Source organism: Pseudophryne corroboree (assembly GCF_028390025.1).
Source record: "Pseudophryne corroboree isolate aPseCor3 chromosome 8 unlocalized genomic scaffold, aPseCor3.hap2 SUPER_8_unloc_7, whole genome shotgun sequence".
NCBI classification, from domain to species: domain Eukaryota; kingdom Metazoa; phylum Chordata; class Amphibia; order Anura; family Myobatrachidae; genus Pseudophryne; species Pseudophryne corroboree.
In genome coordinates, this window is record NW_026967625.1 from 331,767 (window position 1) to 355,461 (window position 23,695).

At 44.5% G+C, this 23,695-nt stretch overlaps 1 protein-coding gene across 2 annotated transcripts in view; it reads right to left on the reverse strand.

The window, feature by feature from the left end:
* Positions 1 to 23,384, reverse strand: part of LOC134987321 (beta-1,4-galactosyltransferase galt-1-like) — a 103,054-nt gene extending 79,670 nt beyond the window's left edge. Inside the window, exon 1 of one of the 2 annotated variants that reach the window (XM_063950486.1) lies at positions 22,058 to 23,384. The gene's annotated coding sequence lies outside the window, so the exon portion shown is untranslated. Of the gene's footprint in view, positions 1 to 21,600 lie in introns of both variants that reach the window. The other variant, XM_063950485.1, reaches the window with a different exon arrangement.
* Positions 23,385 to 23,695: the final 311 nt, after the last annotated feature.

The window sequence follows — 23,695 nt, forward strand, 5'->3', positions numbered from 1 at the left end:
CTGGGAGTGGTTCCGAAGCTACATAATACTAGTGGCAGTATCTATGATCACAATAGTACAATTTCAAGCTTTGCTCCTACTTCTAGGGGTACCATTATCTACACACAAATTTCTGCGCAATTTTTCTTTGCGGTAAACACAGCACAATCCGTGGCGGCAGGAAATGCCTCTACCCAGTTTGAGAAAACATCAGTGCACACCAATACATAACAATAATTCCTAAAGGGTGTTAACTGTACAAAGTCGATTTGTATTTCCTGAAAAGATCCGTCTGCAGGAGGGATATGGGATGGCTCTGTTGGTATTGCTTTACCAATATTCTTCCTCAAGCAAGTAAGACAGGTCATTGCTCTCTTACCTGCATGAGAATAGAATCCTGGCGCACACCAGTAGGCTCTCATCCGCCTGCACCTACCCTCTTTGCCTAAATGAGTCAGACCGTGTGCCACCTCAGCTAGACTTGGAAGGTATGCTCTGGGGGCTACTGGCTTACTGTGTCCACCTGCCCACAGTCCTGAGGACTCCTGGCCATACCCCTTTGTCCTCCAGACTGCCTCTTCCTGCAGGGAACACACATTTTTGTTTCTTAATTTAACTATCGTGTGTTTGTAATGTAGAGTACCATGAGCATAACTCAAAAAAAAAAAAATATATATATCTCTGGAGGAGAGAAGGATGAAGAAAATGAAAAAGAAAATGTCAGGTTTGCCATTCACCAACAGGCATATCAGTGTCTATACAAAATTTCCCTTTACCAGTATTCCCATTCTCCACCCTTTGTGCATGACAAGGCACACTGCAGTAATACTGGTGTCATCGTGCTGTTGAGATATACTGGGTTTGGGCAGAACTCTGAAGGACCTAGGCATGTGGAGTTTGAACTGTAATTGGGTCCATGTATTGTACCACCCTGTGTGAATGCAAAAGATGAAGAGGAAAACTGTAGAGAAACAGAATAGAGGTTGGTGACAGATGAGTTTGTAGAGGTGAAGAAGATTTTATAAAAATTTGACAACTGGATTGGGCACTACGGGGAAGTGATTATCTACTTGGTCTACTCCCCTTAAAAAAAATTCTGTGTGTCCTATCTCTACTGGGACTATCCCAGCCATCAATCCAGTGTCCTGTCCATCCTAAGTTCATAGGGAACCCGGTATCTGTGAGATAATTTCCTCTACCTGTGATGGACATGCATCTAGAACAGTAGAATGCGACAATAGTAAGTTGCATTTATTTTGTTCTTCCCATTAGCCGAATCTGTGTTTTCTATATGGCTCGTGATTCCTTACTATATGTCCCTTGGTCCCGTCTATGTGTTTAATAATGTGTTTTCTGTCTAGGGGATCTATATTGACTATGTGTCCTACTACTCCTACAATCTCTGGCAAAATGCCCTTCCTTCCTACAAGTGTAACATATTATTGACCATTAGGGATCTGGGGTTTGGACTGATGGGTCTTTCCTGTATGTGCCAGTATACTTACCATCCTCAACCTCTCCACCTGTTGTTCTCTGCGCCTAACACTATTCTTGTGATGTTCAATAGCACACTATCTAAGATTAGCTACTGTGACCTTTCCAATTTTGCAAAGAAGTCTGCACCCTGACACTCAATGCCTTATTGAGCCCGTCCATTTGCACAGAGACAGCCACCTCCCATTTGCCGAATTAGTGTTTACCAGTGATCTTATCCAGATGGAGAGTTTTCTATTTCTGAAAGAGACAAAAACAAAAAAAAGTTTAACAAGCTTCTAGGTCATGCAAAGTATTTCATTCCATCCTTCTCATACCGTATTAAGGGTCTGTACGTGGTCCAACAAACATTTCCAAGCTCATCTTTACTAGGGGCATTACTAGGAATGAATACTTCTTATATGGTAACTGAAAGAAATACCCTGGGGTTACCTTGTCTCTGTCCGCTTTCCTTCTGACAAATACTAATGTGCGGACAGGTTTTTTCTCCATTTCTGACGTTACTTTCTTGATTTCTATTTTTTATTTTTGGGTTTTACTATATATGTACACAAATGATACCATACTTACCTGTTCCACTGGTCTCAGCCACTTCCCCCACAGGCTACTGCTCTACTTTTACCGGTTGGATACTCCTCTGGGTGCATGAGAAATGGCTGAAAACAATCAGGTCACCTTCTCCTCCTAAATAAAACTTCAACATTCATTAGTACATATATAGGTTACAGTCATATTTTTCATATTTTTATTATTTTCTATAGTTTGTATGCTGGCCGTAACTGCTTCCACATCTACATAAGGCGGTGTACTTGCATTCTCTTTTTTTTTTTTCTTCCTACCTATTTATTGTTGCTACAAGTTCTTATATTTCTATTCTTGTCTTATATGACATTGGTTAGACATACCACCAGCAAGACCTTAGGATCAAACTCACCAACCCCTCTTGCTGTCACAGGTTTAAACACTTTTATGTCTGACCCTTTGTTTTCGGGATTTTATCAGACATATTCTTATCCTTAAGTTCTGCAATACCTCTGGTTCAAAGCTGCCCACCCTAGGGAATGGTTCCCTATCTTTGTCAGTCATATGTACCCATTCATTGCAAAAAGCCTCCGTGTGTGAACCATACTTTTCACACATAATAAAACTTGCTGACCCTCTCGGTCGCAATTCTGACCTTTTCGGTCCCACTTCTTCAGCCTGAACCCTAGCTACTAAACGCCCACTGCTTGTGCAATTGGATCCCATTGCGGACTTTTTGCCAATAAACGCAATCCCCAATGCACACCGCAGATAAACGGTGAAAGACACCTAGCGCTTTTACTCGCTCCTTCTCCACTGAGTACCACGACTCACTCCAATAATGAACACCGCGAACCCAGCGAGGCCCTATCTGGTTTCTATTCACTGGAAGTGTTTAGGAGTGACTTACCTATTCCAGTGAATATACACCGCTGGAGATTTTCCTGAGAGAGACCAGCGAAAACTCCCTATACACTTATACACAAATCACGCTTGCGTATACTCTACACAGCACTACTGATACCGCGGTTTTACGCAAAAGCTCGTAAAGGGGTATCAAGTTGCACTGTATATATCGCACCCACAAACGCGCGGTCCAATCATACAACGTATAGGTACTTGTTACCTATCTGCCGTACGACCACGGGTCGATGTACAAACTGCGACCCTCAGCCCGGAGCGTAATACAAAAACCTTCTAACTTCAATACTTCGCAATACTTATGCACTATCACCAGTGGCGTAACTAGAAATTTTTCTCCCCCAAGCCAAAAAATTCTTCGGCGCCCCCCCCCCCCCCATTCATGCTCCATAATTGGGAGCATGAAAGGGATAAATATGCGCGCGCCTTGGGGCGTGGTTTTGTTGGAGTGGGCGTGGTTTCGCATAAAGGGGCGTGGCATTGCAGGAAAATACTACCTTATACCCCAGTTTTGCAACCTGCACGCCTATACGTTGGCCACCACAGGAAAGAAAAATAATCCTGATTCATGCCCCTTACATTATTTGTCATTTTTCCTCCTTATAGTAATGCCCAGTATACATTATGCCACATACTGCAATGGCCTTTAGACATTATGCCGCACACAATAATGCACGACACAATATGCACACACCATAATGCCCCCGACACATTATGCCACACACCGTAATGCCTGTGACACATTATGCCACACACCGTAATGCCTGTGACACATTATGACAGGAATCGCAATGCCCGTTATACATTATGCTACACACTGCAATGCCCCTGATACATTATAGCACATACAATGTCTGTGACACATTATGACACACACCGCAATGTCCGTGATACATTATGCCACACACTGCAATGCCCGATACATTATAGCACATACAATGCCTGTGACACATTATGCCACACACTGCAATGACCTTGAGACATTATACCACAATGCCCGTGATATAGTATACCATACACCGTAATGCCTGTGACACATACCGCAATGCCCTGCCCGTTATACCCTATGCCACACATCGCAATGCCCGTTATGTATTATGCCACACTGCAATGACCCTGAGACATTATACCACATACCACAATGCCCGTGATATAGTATACCATACACCGTAATGCCTGTGACACATTATGACACACACCGCAATGTCCGTGATACATTATGCCACACACCGTAATGCCCATTACACATTAAGTCCTACAGTAAGGCTTCTAATTACTTTTCAATTACCTGCTCGTTGTCAGGGGTTTCATGCACTGGGTGTCATGCTCGTTGCCAGGGGTTTCATGCTCTTGGTTCCATGCACGGTGCCAGGGGTTTTCATGCTCAGGGTGTCATGCTCGTTGCCAGGGGTTTCATGCACTGGGTGTCATGCTCGTTGCCAGGTGTTTCATGCACTGGGTGTCATGCTCGTTGCCAGGTGTTTCATGCACTGGGTGTCATGCTCGTTGCTAGGAGGTAGTCCTTGTTGCTAGGGCTGTGCTCCCAGTGCCACATATGTCCCCAGTGCCAGATATTCCACCACGGTGCCAGGTACTTACATGCCCCAGTGCCAAATATAGTCATCCCCCCCATGTGCCAGGTACACATATACCCCCCCCAGTGCCACATATGCCCCCCCAGTGCCACATATGCCCCCCCAGTGCCACATATGCCCCCAGTGCCAGATATGCCCCCAGTGCCATATATTCCCCCCCAGTGCCAAATATGCCCCCAGTGCCATATATGCCCCCAGTGCCAGATATTCCCCCCCCCAGTGCCAGATATTCCCCCCGTGCCATATATGCCCCCAGTGCCAGATATTCCCCCCCAGTGCCAGATATTCCCCCCGTGCCATATATGCCCCCAGTGCCAGATATCCCCCCCAGTGCCATATATGCCCCCAGTGCCAGATATCCCCCCCAGTGCCATATATGCCCCCAGTGCCAGATATTCCCCCCAGTGCCATATATGCCCCCAGTGCCAGATATTCCCCCCCAGTGCCATATATGCCCCAGTGCCAGATATCCCCCCCACAGTGCCAGATATTCCCCCCAGTGCTAGATATTCCCCCCAGTGCCATATATGCCCCAGTGCCAGATATCCCCCCCAGTGCCATATATGCCCCCAGTGCCAGATATTCCCCCCCAGTGCCATATATGCCCCCCGTGCCATATATGCCCCCAGTGCCAGATATCCCCCCCAGTGCCATATATGCCCCCAGTGCCAGATATTCCCCCCCAGTGCCATATATGCCCCAGTGCCAGATATCCCCCCCCCCCCAGTGCCAGATATTCCCCCGTTGCTTTTTGGAGGGACACGGAGGGCACAGCTCGTCTCTCCTGTGTCCCTCCTGCTGCATCATCTCCGGCGGCCGCGGGTCTATTAGGGGGAAGTGCCGGTTCGTGAGCCAATTAGAGCTCACGGACGGCACTTCCCCCTATTAGACCCACGGCCGCCGGAGATGATGCAGCAGGAGGGACACAGGGAGGCGCGATGTGTGCCGCCCTCCGTGTCCCTCCAACAAGCGGCGGAGGGAAGGAGACTGCAGACTGACATGCGGACGCTCGTCCGCATGTCAGTCTGCTGTAAATCAGTGGCGCCCCCGCAGCCCCTCGCCCCCAAGCCACCGCGAGGACTGCGGGGGCAGTAGTTACGCCACTAACTATCACGCTCCTTTGCAAATCACCTCACGATTTGTGTATTTCAATCTATATTAACGTGAGTCAGCCGCCTCATGCCACCAAGCCTATACTTACTTGGTGTACCATGGGACCCGATTTCCGGAGTTCAATACGTTCACTCTTACGCTCGCTCACTCAAATATACTTTGTTTTTCTGTACAGAAAATTTGGATTCATTCAGGTTGGCAGCTTTACCCCAGAGGCAATACAGTTTTTAAACTAAATTTAGAGTAACCTGCTTTTGAAATCTGATAGTTATGTGCTATTGTATTGTGACTACTGTCCCACCTTTAAACTAAACGAACTATCGTGTGGTTTTATTATGCGCTCACAACCCTACGCAAGCTTGCGTAATTACGCAACCGTGCGTACCTCTATGCCACGTGTGCGGCCTTGCGCCATGTGAACGTTTCTGTACGCTGTCCTCACGTTCCGTACCACGTGTACCAATGTGCGTACGCAATAAACCAACTCACACAACTTCGATAAATGTGAGCAATAAAAACTACTATTGCCCACTAAACACAACACACACTATTACACCCTATTACGACTGGGCCAGAACTGCGTTTTGTGTCTTTATACTTACTTCCTTAAACACTGTTATTTCAGTTTTAACTATATAGCAACAAATGTATCCTATTTCACACAGATCTATAATGACTCTAGCAATAATCAATAATTTAAATGATATGATTCAGATTGGATAGCTATCTTGCAGAACATACACTGATATAAACACACACATAATTGTAATAATATTATATATATGTACCATTCACTGGTCTCCTATGAGACTCATTTACCCATTCAGTGCTTCTAATTTGCATATCAACAGAGGTTCATATGCCTGTTCAAGAGGGTAGTGGGACAGGTTAATTAACATTTCAATGGCTATCCTAAACTAGCAAGCAGATTCTGCAAGTCTTGGAAGGAAAAAGAGAGAAAAAAAACTTTGTTTATATCTGTAGGTAATTCTTACATCAAGTATTCATCTATTAATTCTCACTAGGCCCAGCTGAAACTATTTGTAATTGACTATGGCATGGGTTAAATAAATGCATTGGTAACTCATAAATGGTGTTTGATGTGACCAAGGAAAGCTGATTATTCTGAGCAGTGAAAATCAGCCATTTAGAAAATGACCTTCCCAAAATGGCCACTGCTTCTCCCCCTTCCACATCCATGAGGGTTACACAAAATGGTGGACAGGCCATGTGGTTAGTCCAAAATGGAGGACAGACCATGCGGCTTCCTTTGTCACAAAGAAATCACACATCATACAAGCACCAGAAGTTATTTTAGACCTGAGTTAAAAATAAAAACTATATCAAGGCTATGCAGCAACTTTTAAATATACTTTTAAACCTACTTAACAGATAAACAATCTAATCTGAATCAAACACAATATGACTTATTTGAACCATGTTTTGCAACAATAAAAATACATTTTAGCATCTTAAATATTATGAGAAACGCATTGTCCTTTGAATTTCATATCAGCGGCTTACTGATAATACAACAATACATTAACGTGGATGTTATTTTCATCAGCTTCTCGATGCGTCCATCAGAGCCGGTCAATTACAGCCGCGTTTGTAATGTACAGTGGATCATTAAGAACGTGATATCGCGGACCAGCCCCCATCTAAGAATGCCAAATTGATTTCTCACAAATATTTAAAATGCCCGCTCTAATATATATTGTAAAGGCCTGCACCTCTTATTACCATATCCCCTGAATGTGCGATATACATTGCAAAACACTGCATCCCATATGAGAAAACAATACACCCACACATTATCTGAGTTCCAAAGCTCATTGATGTATATATTTGTTATTAAAAAGGATATGGATTCAATATGTATTACAAAGTACAGTATACCTATTGTTACATGGTTACACTCACACAGTAAGCAGTTAATACATAGTTACATACAGTTACATGCCAGCATACAATACCATTCCCTCAATGTATCTTATATCTCTCTCTCTCTCTGTAAAGTAATGCTGGGACTCCATCTTCCTCTGAGACCAAAACCAGGAACTGAACTGGCAGCAAGTTCATCATCCTCTGAGACCAAAAAGCCCCTGAGCTCCTGTGTAATCAATGTGTTGTCTAGTTTCTGGGGGAGGGGTTCACGATGAGTCACCAGTTCCTTTGCATATGCTGATCAGGTTCAGCCTTGAAGACATCCAAAGGGCTGGCCTGAGTTTCCTGTCCTCTACCTGTTTGGAATATCTATTAATTAATGTTCTAATAATAGTGATTTTAGCTTTTATACATGTAATCATAACTATTCGCTGCAATGTCCCACAACTTCACTACAAGCATCAAATGAATCTACACATCAATCTGGTTGCTTCAATAGTAAACATGACCGGTCTATTTTGTTTCGTTCAAATAATACACATACATGACATTACTTCAATATATAGAATTTTAAATCATCATGATGTCTGGGGCTTGATATTAATATAATTATGTACTGCATGAAATAAGTGTCGAATCCATCTCTGTGGCATGTCCGTGTAAATGCGTGTGTTACCATATATGGCTGTACTCGCTGCGCGTATTTGCACGTATAGCGACTCATAATGTGTGTAGTTTGTATGTTCTCTTTATGTAATATTTTTTTGACTTCGACAAGTTACAGGGGTCAGGAGCATGGAGTGACAGTGGTGCAGGGGGCTGGAGTGACACAGATGGTAGGAGGATGGAATGATGCAGGAGGCTGGAGTGACACAGATGGTAGGAGGATGGAATGATGCAGGAGGCTGGAGTGACACAGATGGTAGGAGGATGGAATGATGCAGGAGGCTGGAGTGACACAGATGGTAGGAGGATGGAATGATGCAGGAGGCTGGAGTGACACAGATGGTAGGAGGATGGAATGATGCAGGAGGCTGGAGTGACACAGATGGTAGGAGGATGGAATGATGCAGGAGGCTGGAGTGACACAGATGGTAGGAGGATGGAATGATGCAGGAGGCTGGAGTGACACAGATGGTAGGAGGATGGAATGATACAGGAGGCTGGAGTGACATGGTGCAGGAAGCTGGAATCACAGGGATCTAGAGTGACATAGGGGGCAGGAGGCTGTAGTGACACAGGGGGCAGGAGGCTAGAGTGACAGGGGGCAGAGGGCTGGTGTGACCAGTGGCGCAAGTAGAAAAAATGTCTTACAGGTACTGTGTGCTCAAAATGGGTGTGGCCAAATGCCACATGGGGTGTGGCCAATGAAAATTGGGGCCTGATACACATATGGGGGGGCAGATACACATGACCCCAATAGTGCCAGACTCACGTTGCCCCACAGTGCCAGATACACAAATGCCCCAGTTGCAGAACCACACATTGCCGCAGTGTCAGATACACAAATGCCCCCACAGTGCCAGAAAAACAAATGCCCCATAGTGCCAGATACACAAATGCCCCCACAGTGCCAGATATACAATACCCCACAGTGCCAGATATACAATTCCCCCACAGTGCCAGAAATACAATGCCCCCATAGTGCCAGATATGCAATGCCTCCACAGTGCCAGATATATAATGCCCCACAGTGCCAGATATACATTGCCCCCATAGTGCCAGACCATAGTGCCAGATATACATTGCCCCCTGTGTCAGATATACATTGCCCCATAGTGCCAGACAATAGTGCCAGATATACATTGCCCCCCTGTGCCAGATATACATTGCCCCCATAGTGCCAGATATACATTGCCCCCATAGTGCCAGATATACAATGCCCCACAGTGCCAGATATACAATGCCCCACAGTGCCAGATATACTTATACATTGAGTGCAAATCGGTTTATTCCCAGCGCAAAGATTAGTAAAAATGAGGGACAATTGTATATTAAAAGATAGTTGCTTTATTCTAGAAGAAAAAATTCATAAAAGGCATATCATGTACTGTATAACATGACTCAAAGAATCCCCTATAGTTGTCTATGAATAATGTTCAACAAAAAACACCATATAGCAGAAATTATTTAAAAAAAAAAGGGGTTTATAAATAAAAATATGACACCTATTACCGGTAAACATGAGACACACTACATAAAACACATAAACATGTAAGGTGCTAAAGCCCGTATGTCCACGGTCTATTCTCATGAGCTGAGCATATACATAAGCTGGTGGGACGTATGGGCAATCAGAGAAAGTGCACTGTTTGGCAGCTTATCCTCTCTGTCTTTATAATACAAGGTTTTTGTAGGAGCAACTCCCAATTGGCAGTGTATGGGTGGGGGATGAGAAAGGAGATTACAAGTCCGTGCTAAACTCAGTCTGTCTCATAGATGCATGAAAGTCCAAATATGGTCCGAAAGGATGTGTGCATATCAAGCATCAAAAATAGAAACTACCTCCGCATTCCCTGTGGCTAGAGTCCTTTGTCGATGGAATACGAGTCCAATGGCGTGTTGTTCCCCTATGACGGGTAAGTCCGGAGTCCGCCGGCGGAGACCCTGCGTGAGCCGTTCTCAGCGCTGAGCGGCAGTGTGCAGGATCGATTAGATCTGAGATCGACGCGTTTCGCCTTTGGTAAGGCTTCCTCAGGATAGCAGATAAATCCACCCGGCATCATCCCGTCTATTTAAGGAGGTTGAACACGACGAAGTTGTGTCGTACTTCTGGTATGATATGCGTTCCATAGTTGTTCCATTTCCTATATTTGCGTTCCAAAGCCGTCATTTAACTTCCGGTATTGTGTATAATGTTTGGACATCAGGTTTTTTTCCCCCTCTTAGTTGGCATTCCAATAGTGGTATATATAATTCTAAAACTTGTATACCTAATTTTGGTATCTTTTCTAATGGTATTACCATAGGGTTCTTTAGACACAAAAGACAAAACAACATATAAAACAAACACAGCAGAATATGTGGTACTAATTCATAGTTCGTATTCGTGTCGCTAATGTAATAAGTATATGGTGTACTTTTGTTGGAAAAATAAAAATAAAAAAGAGGTTATTTTTAAATATTAAAAAGTGTTATGATATAATTACTCTACACATTCTTACATTAAAGATTATACTAAAATTATATATTATATAAGAATAAGCATATTTCGACTGATATCCATTAATGGATCATTTAGAGGATAAGTCTTAAGGGAAAATAATTCAAATGATCTTATTTATTGTGTTTAATTTATTTTATGTTAAAAAAGGGTTAAGATCGAAATCTGGTATGAAGACACTTTTTATGTCCAAAGCACTGGAACACTAAATTCGCACCATCGTATGCGAATTTGTTTTTGGCAGAGTGGGAGACAAGAAATATATGGCAAAATAACAAATACATAGAGAAATTACACCTTTAGGCACGATATATCGACGATATCATTATAATATGGAAAGGTGAGAGGAGCGAATTGGAACAGTTCATCAAGGAAATCAATACGAACATAGTTAACCTAGAATTTAAAAGTGCCATCAGCGAAGAATCCATACATTTTCTGGACTTAACAATATATGTGGAAAACAATAGATTAGAAACCAAAACCTACATAAAACCGACTGACTGCAACGGGTATTTAAATGCAAAAAGCAATCACCATAGAAATTGGATACGCAACATCCCGGGAGGAGAGATGAGACGGTTAAAAAGGAACTGCTCCAAGGAAACCGATTTCAATGCCCAAGTTGAAGATCTCATCAAAAATTTCGAAGAGAAGGACTACAATGAGGTAGCCTTACAGGAGGCGAAACATAACATCAAGGAAATACCGCGTACAGAACTCCTCACATACAAACAGAAAAAAACTACACAAATGGAAGACGCCCTCTTCATTTCTACTTTTTCATCTCAAAATAAGGAACTTGAATATAGTATCCGGAAGCATTGGCATATATTACTATCAGATGAGATCCTCAAAGAAGTATTACCATCAAAACCACGTTTTGTTTATAAAAAAGCACCTACTTTGAAGTAGAGATGTGCACTTGAAATTTTTCGGGTTTTGTGTTTTGGTTTTGGGTTCGGTTCCGCGGCCGTGTTTTGGGTTCGACCGCGTTTTGGCAAAACCTCACCGAATTTTTTTTGTCGGATTCGGGTGTGTTTTGGAATCGGGTGTTTTTTTCAAAAAACACTAAAAAACAGCTTAAATCATAGAATTTGGGGGTCATTTTGATCCCAAAGTATTATTAACCTCAAAAACCATAATTTCCACTAATTTTCAGTCTATTCTGAATACCTCACACCTCACAATATTATTTTTAGTCCTAAAATTTGCACCGAGGTCGCTGGATGACTAAGCTAAGCGACCCTAGTGGCCGACACAAACACCTGGCCCATCTAGGAGTGGCACTGCAGTGTCACGCAGGATGGCCCTTCCAAAAAACACTCCCCAAACAGCACATGACGCAAAGAAAAAAAGAGGCGCAATGAGGTAGCTGTGTGAGTAAGATAAGCGACCCTAGTGGCCGACACAAACACCGGGCCCATCTAGGAGTGGCACTGCAGTGTCACGCAGGATGTCCCTTCCAAAAAACCCTCCCCAAACAGCACATGACGCAAAGAAAAAAAGAGGCGCAATGAGGTAGCTGTGTGAGTAAGATAAGCGACCCTAGTGGCCGACACAAACACCGGGCCCATCTAGAAGTGGCACTGCAGTGTCACGCAGGATGTCCCTTCCAAAAAACCCTCCCCAAACAGCACATGACGCAAAGAAAAAAAGAGGCGCAATGAGGTAGCTGTGTGAGTAAGATAAGCGACCCTAGTGGCCGACACAAACACCGGGCCCATCTAGGAGTGGCACTGCAGTGTCACGCAGGATGTCCCTTCCAAAAAACCCTCCCCAAACAGCACATGACGCAAAGAAAAAAAGAGGCACAATGAGGTAGCTGTGTGAGTAAGATAAGCGACCCTAGTGGCCGACACAAACACCGGGCCCATCTAGGAGTGGCACTGCAGTGTCACGCAGGATGTCCCTTCCAAAAAACCCTCCCCAAACAGCACATGACGCAAAGAAAAAAAGAGGCGCAATGAGGTAGCTGTGTGAGTAAGATAAGCGACCCTAGTGGCCAACACAAACACCTGGCCCATCTAGGAGTGGCACTGCAGTGTCACGCAGGATGTCCCTTCCAAAAAACCCTCCCCAAACAGCACATGACGCAAAGAAAAAAAGAGGCGCAATGAGGTAGCTGTGTGAGTAAGATAAGCGACCCTAGTGGCCGACACAAACACCGGGCCCATCTAGGAGTGGCACTGCAGTGTCACGCAGGATGTCCCTTCCAAAAAACCCTCCCCAAACAGCACATGACGCAAAGAAAAAAAGAGGCGCAATGAGGTAGCTGTGTGAGTAAGATAAGCGACCCTAGTGGCCGACACAAACACCGGGCCCATCTAGGAGTGGCACTGCAGTGTCACGCAGGATGGCCCTTCCAAAAAACCCTCCCCAAACAGCACATGACGCAAAGAAAAACAGAGGTGCAATGAGGTAGCTGTGTGAGTAAGATAAGCGACCCTAGTGGCCGACACAAACACCGGGCCCATCTAGGAGTGGCACTGCAGTGTCACGCAGGATGGCCCTTCCAAAAAACACTCCCCAAACAGCACATGACGCAAAGAAAAAAAGAGGCGCAATGAGGTAGCTGTGTGAGTAAGATAAGCGACCCTAGTGGCCGACACAAACACCGGGCCCATCTAGGAGTGGCACTGCAGTGTCACGCAAGATGGCCCTTCCAAAAAATACTCCCCAAACAGCACATGACGCAAAGAAAAATTAAAGAAAAAAGAGGTGCAAGATGGAATTGTCCTTGGGCCCTCCCACCCACCCTTATGTTGTATAAACAGGACATGCACACTTTAACCAACCCATCATTTCAGTGACAGGGTCTGCCACACGACTGTGACTGAAATGACGGGTTGGTTTGGACCCCCACCTAAAAAGAAGCAATTAATCTCTCCTTGCACAAACTGGCTCTACAGAGGCAAGATGTCCACCTCATCATCATCCTCCGATATATCACCGTGTACATCCCCCTCCTCACAGATTATCAATTCGTCCCCACTGGAATCCACCATCTCAGCTCCCTGTGTACTTTGTGGAGGCAATTGCTGCTGGTCAATGTCTCCGCGGAGGAATTGATTATAATTCATTTTAATGAACATCATCTTCTCCACATTTTCTGGATGTAACCTCGTACGCCGATTGCTGACAAGGTGAGCGGCGGCACTAAACACTCTTTCGGAGTACACACTTGTGGGAGGGCAACTTAGGTAGAATAAAGCCAGTTTGTGCAAGGGCCTCCAAATTGCCTCTTTTTCCTGCCAGTATAAGTACGGACTGTGTGACGTGCCTACTTGGATGCGGTCACTCATATAATCCTCCACCATTCTTTCAATGGTGAGAGAATCATATGCAGTGACAGTAGACGACATGTCCGTAATCGTTGTCAGGTCCTTCAGTCCGGACCAGATGTCAGCATCAGCAGTCGCTTCAGACTGCCCTGCATCACCGCCAGCGGGTGGGCTCGGAATTCTGAGCCTTTTCCTTGCACCCCCAGTTGCGGGAGAATGTGAAGGAGGAGATGTTGACAGGTCGCGTTCCGCTTGACTTGACAATTTTCTCACCAGCAGGTCTTTGAACCCCAGCAGACTTGTGTCTGCCGGAAAGAGAGATCCAAGGTAGGCTTTAAATCTAGGATCGAGCATGGTGGCCAAAATGTAGTGCTCTGATTTCAACAGATTGACCACCCGTGAATCCTTGTTAAGCGAATTAAGGGCTCCATCCACAAGTCCCACATGCCTAGCGGAATCGCTCTGTGTTAGCTCCTCCTTCAATGTCTCCAGCTTCTTCTGCAAAAGCCTGATGAGGGGAATGACCTGACTCAGGCTGGCAGTGTCTGAACTGACTTCACGTGTGGCAAGTTCAAAGGGCATCAGAACCTTGCACAATGTTGAAATCATTCTCCACTGCGCTTGAGACAGGTGCATTCCACCTCCTATATTGTGCTGAATTGTATAGGCTTGAATGGCCTTTTGCTGCTCCTCCAACCTCTGAAGCATATAGAGGGTTGAATTCCACCTCGTTACCACTTCTTGCTTCAGATGATGGCAGGGCAGGTTCAGTTGTTTTTGGTGGTGCTCCAGTCTTCTGTACGTGGTGCCTGTACGCCGAAAGTGTCCCGCAATTCTTCTGGCCACCGACAGCATCTCTTGCACACCCCTGTCGTTTTTTTAAAAATTCTGCACCACCAAATTCAAGGTATGTGCTAAACATGGGACGTGCTGGAATTTGCCCATATTTAACGCACACACAATATTGCTGGCGTTGTCCGATGCCACAAATCCACAGGAGAGTCCAATTGGGGTAAGCCATTCCGCGATGATCTTCCTCAGTTGCCGTAAGAGGTTTTCAGCTGTGTGCGTATTCTGGAAAGCGGTGATACAAAGCGTAGCCTGCCTAGGAAAGAGTTGGCGTTTGCGAGATGCTGCTACTGGTGCCGCCGCTGCTGTTCTTGCGGCGGGAGTCCATACATCTACCCAGTGGGCTGTCACAGTCATATAGTCCTGACCCTGCCCTGCTCCACTTGTCCACATGTCCGTGGTTAAGTGGACATTGGGTACAACTGCATTTTTTAGGACACTGGTGAGTCTTTTTCTGACGTCCGTGTACATTCTCGGTATCGCCTGCCTAGAGAAGTGGAACCTAGATGGTATTTGGTAACGGGGGCACACTGCCTCAATAAATTGTCTAGTTCCCTGTGAACTAACGGCGGATACCGGACGCACGTCTAACACCAACATAGTTGTCAAGGCCTCAGTTATCCGCTTTGCAGCAGGATGACTGCTGTGATATTTCATCTTCCTCGCAAAGGACTGTTGGACAGTCAATTGCTTACTGGAAGTAGTACAAGTGGGCTTACGACTTCCCCTCTGGGATGACGATCGACTCCCAGCAGCAACAACAGCAGCGCCAGCAGCAGTAGGCATTACACTCAAGGATGCATCGGAGGAATCCCAGGCAGGAGAGGACTCGTCAGAATTGCCAGTGACATGGCCTGCAGGACTATTGGCATTCCTGGGTAAGGAGGAAATTGACACTGAGGGAGTTGGTGGGGTGGTTTGCGTGAGCTTGGTTACAAGAGGAAGGGATTTACTGGTCAGTGGACTGCTTCAGCTGTCACCCAAAGTTTTTGAACTTGTCACTGACTTATTATGAATGCGCTGCAGGTGACGTATAAGGGAGGATGTTCCTAGGTGGTTAACGTCCTTACCCCTACTTATTACAGCTTGACAAAGGCAACACACGGCTTGACACCTGTTGTCCGCATTTCTGTTGAAATACTTCCACACCGAAGAGCTGATTTTTTTGGTATTTTCACCAGGCATGTCAATGGCCATATTCCTCCCACGGACAACAGGTGTCTCCCCGGGTGCCTGACTTAAACAAACCACCTCACCATCAGAATCCTCCTGGTCAATTTCCTCCCCAGCGCCAGCAACACCCATATCCTCCTCATCCTGGTGTACTTCAACACTGACATCTTCAATCTGACTATCAGGAACTGGACTGCGGGTGCTCCTTCCAGCACTTGCAGGGGGCGTGCAAATGGTGGAAGGCGCATGCTCTTCACGTCCAGTGTTGGGAAGGTCAGGCATCGCAACCGACACAATTGGACTCTCCTTGTGGATTTGGGATTTCGAAGAACGCACAGTTCTTTGCGGTGCTTTTGCCAGCTTGAGTCTTTTCATTTTTCTAGCGAGAGGCTGAGTGCTTCCATCCTCATGTGAAGCTGAACCACTAGCCATGAACATAGGCCAGGGCCTCAGCCGTTCCTTGCCACTCCGTGTGGTAAATGGCATATTGGCAAGTTTACGCTTCTCCTCCGACAATTTTATTTTAGGTTTTGGAGTCCTTTTTTTACTGATATTTGGTGTTTTGGATTTTACATGCTCTGTACTATGACATTGGGCATCGGCCTTGGCAGACGACGTTGCTGGCATTTCATCGTCTCGGCCATGACTAGTGGCAGCAGCTTCAGCACGAGGTGGAAGTGGATCTTGATCTTTCCCTAATTTTGGAACCTCAACATTTTTGTTCTCCATATTTTAATAGGCACAACTAAAAGGCACCTCAGGTAAACAATGGAGATGGATGGATACTAGTATACTTATGGATGGACTGCCGAGTGCCGACACAGAGGTAGCTACAGCCGTGGACTACCGTACTGTGTCTGCTGCTAATATAGACTGGATGATAATGAGATGAAATCAATATATATGTATATATAATATCACTAGTACTGCAGCCGGACAGGTATATATTATATATTTATTATGTAATGACTGATGACGGACCTGCTGGACACTGTCAGCTCAGCAGCACCGCAGACTGCTACAGTAAGCTACTATAGTAGTATGTATAAAGAAGAAAGAAAAAAAAAACAACCACGGGTAGGTGGTATACAATTATGGATGGACTGCCGAGTGCCGACACAGAGGTAGCTACAGCCGTGGACTACCGTACTGTGTCTGCTGCTAATATAGACTGGATGATAATGAGATGAAATCAATATATATGTATATATTATATCACTAGTACTGCAGCCGGACAGGTATATATTATATATTTATTATGTAATGACTGATGACGGACCTGCTGGACACTGTCAGCTCAGCAGCACCGCAGACTGCTACAGTAAGCTACTATAGTAGTATGTATAAAGAAGAAAGAAAAAAAAACAACCACGGTTAGGTGGTATACAATTATGGATGGACTGCCGAGTGCCGACACAGAGGTAGCTACAGCCGTGGACTACCATACTGTGTCTGCTGCTAATATAGACTGGATGATAATGAGATGAAATCAATATATATGTATATATAATATCACTAGTACTGCAGCCGGACAGGTATATATTATATATTTATTATGTAATGACTGATGACGGACCTGCTGGACACTGTCAGCTCAGCAGCACCGCAGACTGCTACAGTAAGCTACTATAGTAGTATGTATAAAGAAGAAAGAAAAAAAAAACAACCACGGGTAGGTGGTATACAATTATGGATGGACTGCCGAGTGCCGACACAGAGGTAGCTACAGCCGTGGACTACCGTACTGTGTCTGCTGCTAATATAGACTGGATGATAATGAGATGAAATCAATATATATGTATATATAATATCACTAGTACTGCAGCCGGACAGGTATATATTATATATTTATTATGTAATGACTGATGACGGACCTGCTGGACACTGTCAGCTCAGCAGCACCGCAGACTGCTACAGTAAGCTACTATAGTAGTATGTATAAAGAAGAAAGAAAAAAAAAACAACCACGGGTAGGTGGTATACAATTATGGATGGACTGCCGAGTGCCGACACAGAGGTAGCTACAGCCGTGGACTAACGTACTGTGTCTGCTGATAATATAGACTGGATGATAATGAGATGAAATCAATATATATGTATATATAATATCACTAGTACTGCAGCCGGACAGGTATATATTATATATTTATTATGTAATGACTGATGACGGACCTGCTGGACACTGTCAGCTCAGCAGCACCGCAGACTGCTACAGTAAGCTACTATAGTAGTATGTATAAAGAAGAAAGAAAAAAAAAACAACCACGGGTAGGTGGTATACAATTATGGATGGACTGCCGAGTGCCGACACAGAGGTAGCTACAGCCGTGGACTAACGTACTGTGTCTGCTGATAATATAGACTGGATGATAATGAGATGAAATCAATATATATGTATATATAATATCACTAGTACTGCAGCCGGACAGGTATATATTATATATTTATTATGTAATGACTGATGACGGACCTGCTGGACACTGTCAGCTCAGCAGCACCGCAGACTGCTACAGTAAGCTACTATAGTAGTATGTATAAAGAAGAAAGAAAAAAAAAACAACCACGGGTAGGTGGTATACAATTATGGATGGACTGCCGAGTGCCGACACAGAGGTAGCTACAGCCGTGGACTAACGTACTGTGTCTGCTGATAATATAGACTGGATGATAATGAGATGAAATCAATATATATGTATATATAATATCACTAGTACTGCAGCCGGACAGGTATATATTATATATTTATTATATAATGACTGATGACGGACCTGCTGGACACTGTCAGCTCAGCAGCACCGCAGACTGCTACAGTAAGCTACTATAGTAGTATGTATAAAGAAGAAAGAAAAGAAGAAAAAACACGGGTAGGTGCTAGGTGGTATACAATATTATATATATATTATATACAATTATATATATATATATATATATATATATATAATATATATTAAACTCATAAACTGGTGGTGATTATTAAACTGGTGGTCAGGTCACTGGTCACACTATCAGCAACTTGCAAGTAGTACTCCTGAGTCCTAAGCAGACAATCACAATATATATTATACTGGTGGTCAGTGTGGTCACAAACAATGGCAGTGTGGCTGGCACTCTGGCAGCAAAAGTGTGCACTGTACGTTATATGTACTCCTGAGTCCTGAGTCCTGCTCTCAGACTCTAACTGCTCCCCACTGTCAGTGTCTCCCCCACAAGTCAGATAATACAGTCACACTATCTCTCTCTATCACTTCAGCAAGTACTAGTAGTAGTAGTACTCCTCCTAATGCTCCCCAAATTACTACTGTGTCTCTCTCTGTCTCACTCTCTTCTCGAATCTCTATAAACGGAGAGGACGCCAGCCACGTCCTCTCCCTATGAATCTCAATGCACGTGTGAAAAATGGCGGCGACGCGCGGCTCCTTATATAGAATCCGAGTCTCGCGATAGAATCCGAGCCTCGTGAGAATCCGACAGCGGGATGATGACGTTCGGGCGCGCTCGGGTTAACCGAGCAAGGCGGGAAGATCCGAGTCGCTCGGACCCGTGTAAAAAAAACTGAAGTTCGGGCGGGTTCGGATTCCGAGGAACCGAACCCGCTCATCTCTACTTTGAAGTCCATTCTGGTAAATAGCCATCAAAAAACAACCAGCAAGAAAGATGAAATAAGAAAAGGTTTTTCGAGGTGCGGCACTTGCACAGCCTGTAGGAAAACGAGATCCAATTCCATCAGAATAGTTGAATCTGTTACCTCATTCTCAAATGGTATTGAATTTAAGATTAAGGAACGGATAAGCTGTGCCAGCACTGGAGTTGTATACTTACTTTACTGTCCTTGTGGCCTACAGTATATAGGCCAGACGAAACGCAAACTTCACATTAGAATTCAGGAGCATCTTTGCAATATAAAAAATAAAAAGAAGGACCTCAGCATCCCTATACATTTCCAGTAGAAACATAATGCGAATCCACATGTGTTACAATTTATAGGTTTGAAGAAAATAACCACATCTTGGAGGGGGGGGCAAAATAGAAGAATACCTCATAAAAGAAGAAACTAAACTAATTTATTACATGGGCACACTAATACCCAAAGGTTTAAACATTGATTTCGATCTTAACCCTTTTTTAACATAAAATAAATTAAACACAATAAATAAGATCATCCTCTAAATGATCCATTAATGGATATCAGTCGAAATATGCTTATTCTTCTATAATATATAATTTTAGTATAATCTTTAATGCAAGAATGTGTAGAGTAATTATATCATAACACTTTTTAATATTTAAAAATAACCTCTTTTTTATTTTTATTTTTCCAACAAAAGTACACCATATACTTATTACATTAGCGACACGAATACGAACTATGAATTAGTACCACATATTCTGCTATGTTTGTTTTATATGTTGTTTTGTCTTTTGTGTCTATAGAACCCTATGGTAATACCATTAGAAAAGATACCAAAATTAGGTATATAAGTTTTAGAATTATATATACCACTATTGGAATGCCAACTAAGAGGGGAAAAAAAACCTGATGTCCAAACATTATACACAATACCGGAAGTTAAATGACTGCTTTGGAACGCAAATATAGGAAATGGAACAACTGTGGAACGCATATCATACCGGAAGTACGACACGACTTCGTCGTGTTCAAACCTCCTTAAATAGATGGGATGATGCCGGGTGGATTTATCTGCTATCCTGAGGAAGCCTTACCAAAGGCGAAACGCGTCGATCTCAGATCTAATCGATCCTGCACACTGCCGCTCAGCGCTGAGAACGGCTCACGCAGGGTCTCCGCCGGCGGACTCCGGACTTACCCGTCATAGGGGGACAACACGCCATTGGACTCGTATTCCATCGACAAAGGACTCTAGCCACAGGGAATGCGGAGGTAATTTCTATTTTTGATGCTTGATATGCACACATCCTTTCGGACCATATTTGGACTTTCATGCATCTATGAGACAGACTGAGTTCAGCACGGACTTGAGATCTCCTTTCTCATCCCCCACCCATACACTGCCAATTGGGAGTTGCTCCTACAAAAACATTGTATTATAAAGACAGAGGATAAGCCGCCAAACAGTGCACTTTCTCTGATTGCCCATATGTCCAACCAGCTTATGTATATGCTCAGCTCACGAGAATAGACCGTGGACATACGGGCTTTAGCACCTTACATGTTTATGTGTTTTATGTAGTGTGTCTCATGTTTACCGGTAATAGGTGTCATATTTTTATTTATAAACCCCTTTTTTAAAATAATTTCTGCTATATGGTGTTTTTTGTTGAACATTATTCATAGACAACTATAGGGGATTCTTTGAGTCATGTTATACAGTACATGATATGCCTTTTATGAATTTTTTCTTCTAGAATAAAGCAACTATCTTTTAATATACAATTGTCACTCATTTTTACTAATCTTTGCGCTGGGAATAAACCGATTTGCACTTTCTGTTTGAATAGCGGAATTGGGTAGTGATTCCGCATCTTTTCCCGCAGCAGCATTCATAGTAAAGTAAGTGTACTTTTCTATTAGCGCAGTGCCATCATCTTTTGTTTATACTTATACATTGACCTGTAATATCTCTAAGAAGTGGGTTCGTACCTGAAGCTCGGTCGTTTTCGTGGTCGGCCGTATCCACTCTTCAGCGATGTCAAGGCCAGCGACTTTTCCTCCCGTCACCTGTACGGCTGGGGCAGAAGGACCGGGAGAACCCCGGAAGGACAACCCAAACACAATATGCTCAAGGACCACTGCACATGGAGACGGTGACAACCATTTATTGAACTGCAAATATCAGTCACCGCTATGGCTCAATTCTGGTTAAGATGCACAAGTTAGACATTATTACAATACCTAATTTCCTCTGGTGTCTATAACAGCAATCACAGCTTATGTATTTCAAAGGCACTAGAATGGCTGGGTCAAACAAGCATATATATCGCGTGCATTAAGACGTAATGAACCACTTCTAATATTTTAGGTTAAGAAATGTCCTGACAGTAATTCTGGTACACTATCTAAACTGTCCAGAGGGTGGCACTGCACCTCATGCACTAACCTTCAGTTCTTGCACCTTAGTTGGCGGTGGGGGTAAATGTCTCCTTCAATAAAGAACACTTGTACTGTAATAATGCAATCCTGAGAAGACGTCAGTGGACGTAAGGTAAGTATTTGCGGGAAGGGTTAAAAAACGGAATACAGGTTGAGTATCCCATATCCAAATATCCGAAATACGGAATATTCCGAAATACGGACTTTAAGATAGTGAAACCTTTGTTTATTTATGGCTCAATGTACACAAAGTTATTAATAATATTGTACTAAATGACCTTCAGGCTGTGTGTATAAGGTGTATATGAAACATAAATGAATTCTGTGCTTAGATTTAGGTCCCATCGCCATGATATCTCATTATGGTATGCAAGTATTCCAAAATACGGAAAAATCCCATATCCAAAATACCGCTGGTCCCAAGCATTTTGTTAAGGTATACTCAACCTGTACTTGTAGCATAACACAGCAACAGAAGCTAACGGTGCTACCCGTATTTGTATCCACGAAAAGGTTAGTCAGAGGAAATCAAGCTGCTTCGGGTATAGTGACCTATGGATGGAGCTCTGGTGTAATTGTCACAGCCTGGTACAATGGTCAGACCCTTTTTAGCTTAAGGGAGAGTCTGCCCTCTTGGTTTTACACAGGGTCACTGTAGAAAAGGCAGGTGGGGCGCTAATCCTGCTTAATCAGGGCTGGCTCCCTCCCAATGACAAAGTGTGGGTAGTACTTCAGATCAGGGGCGTCCCCCTTCTCACCCAAGGGACCTTGTGTGTGGAAAGTCCCCTTACATATGAATCTGCTGGGTACCCGCGTTTATGGCTGTCGCAGCAGCCTCTCCTGTGTGCTGACCGTCTGGCTTGTGGCTGCTGATCTCGGTGGGTATACTGCTGGAGGTCTTCCCTAACAATTTTCCCTCTGTAGGTCCCTGCGGCACAGCGGCATTTCCCCTTCTATGGGCGGCCGGCCACTGGCGGTCTATGCTCCGGCTAGCCGCGGCTCTGTCTCTCTCCCTGCTCGGCGGCCCTCTGTTTCCACGGCAACGGTGGGCGGCTGGCGGCTCCGTATTGCAGCGATGCAGCTCTGTCTCTCCGGCTGCCGCTGGTCACTGTGCGCACACCTGCCGTACTCTGCTCACCCGCGCTCTCCACAGCCGCCTCTCCCGTTTTAAGACGTCCCCTCCTCTTCCTTTGGCGCCTTTCAGTCCTCCAATCCCCAGGGCTCCAGATCTTCCTGCTCTCCGGCGGCTGTCCTGGGTCCCATCAGTGCCAGTGAAATAACCAAAGGGTCTTTAGGCAGCACTGGCTGCAGTGAGCGCCATGAGGGGAGGGGGGGGGGGATACTAGGGATATCCCCAAACGTGGGTACCACAGACCCACCGTGTCTCTTTCATAATCCCCTTCCTTCCTCTCAGTGCACACAGCGCTGTCCATCGCTGTCATTATGGCTCTTTTGGCTTCCACTTTAAAATTGGCGGGTCCCGGTGCTAGCGGGCAAGGGGGCGGAGCTGTGAAAATTATCTCCGTGCTTCTTGCCTCAGACAGTCGGGGTCAGCTTCAGTGTTTGCTCGAGCGGATCACGAGTGCAGCGCCTGCAGTGCAAAGTATGTGGCCGGCCCATCGGTACGGCGTACCCGAGCGTACCC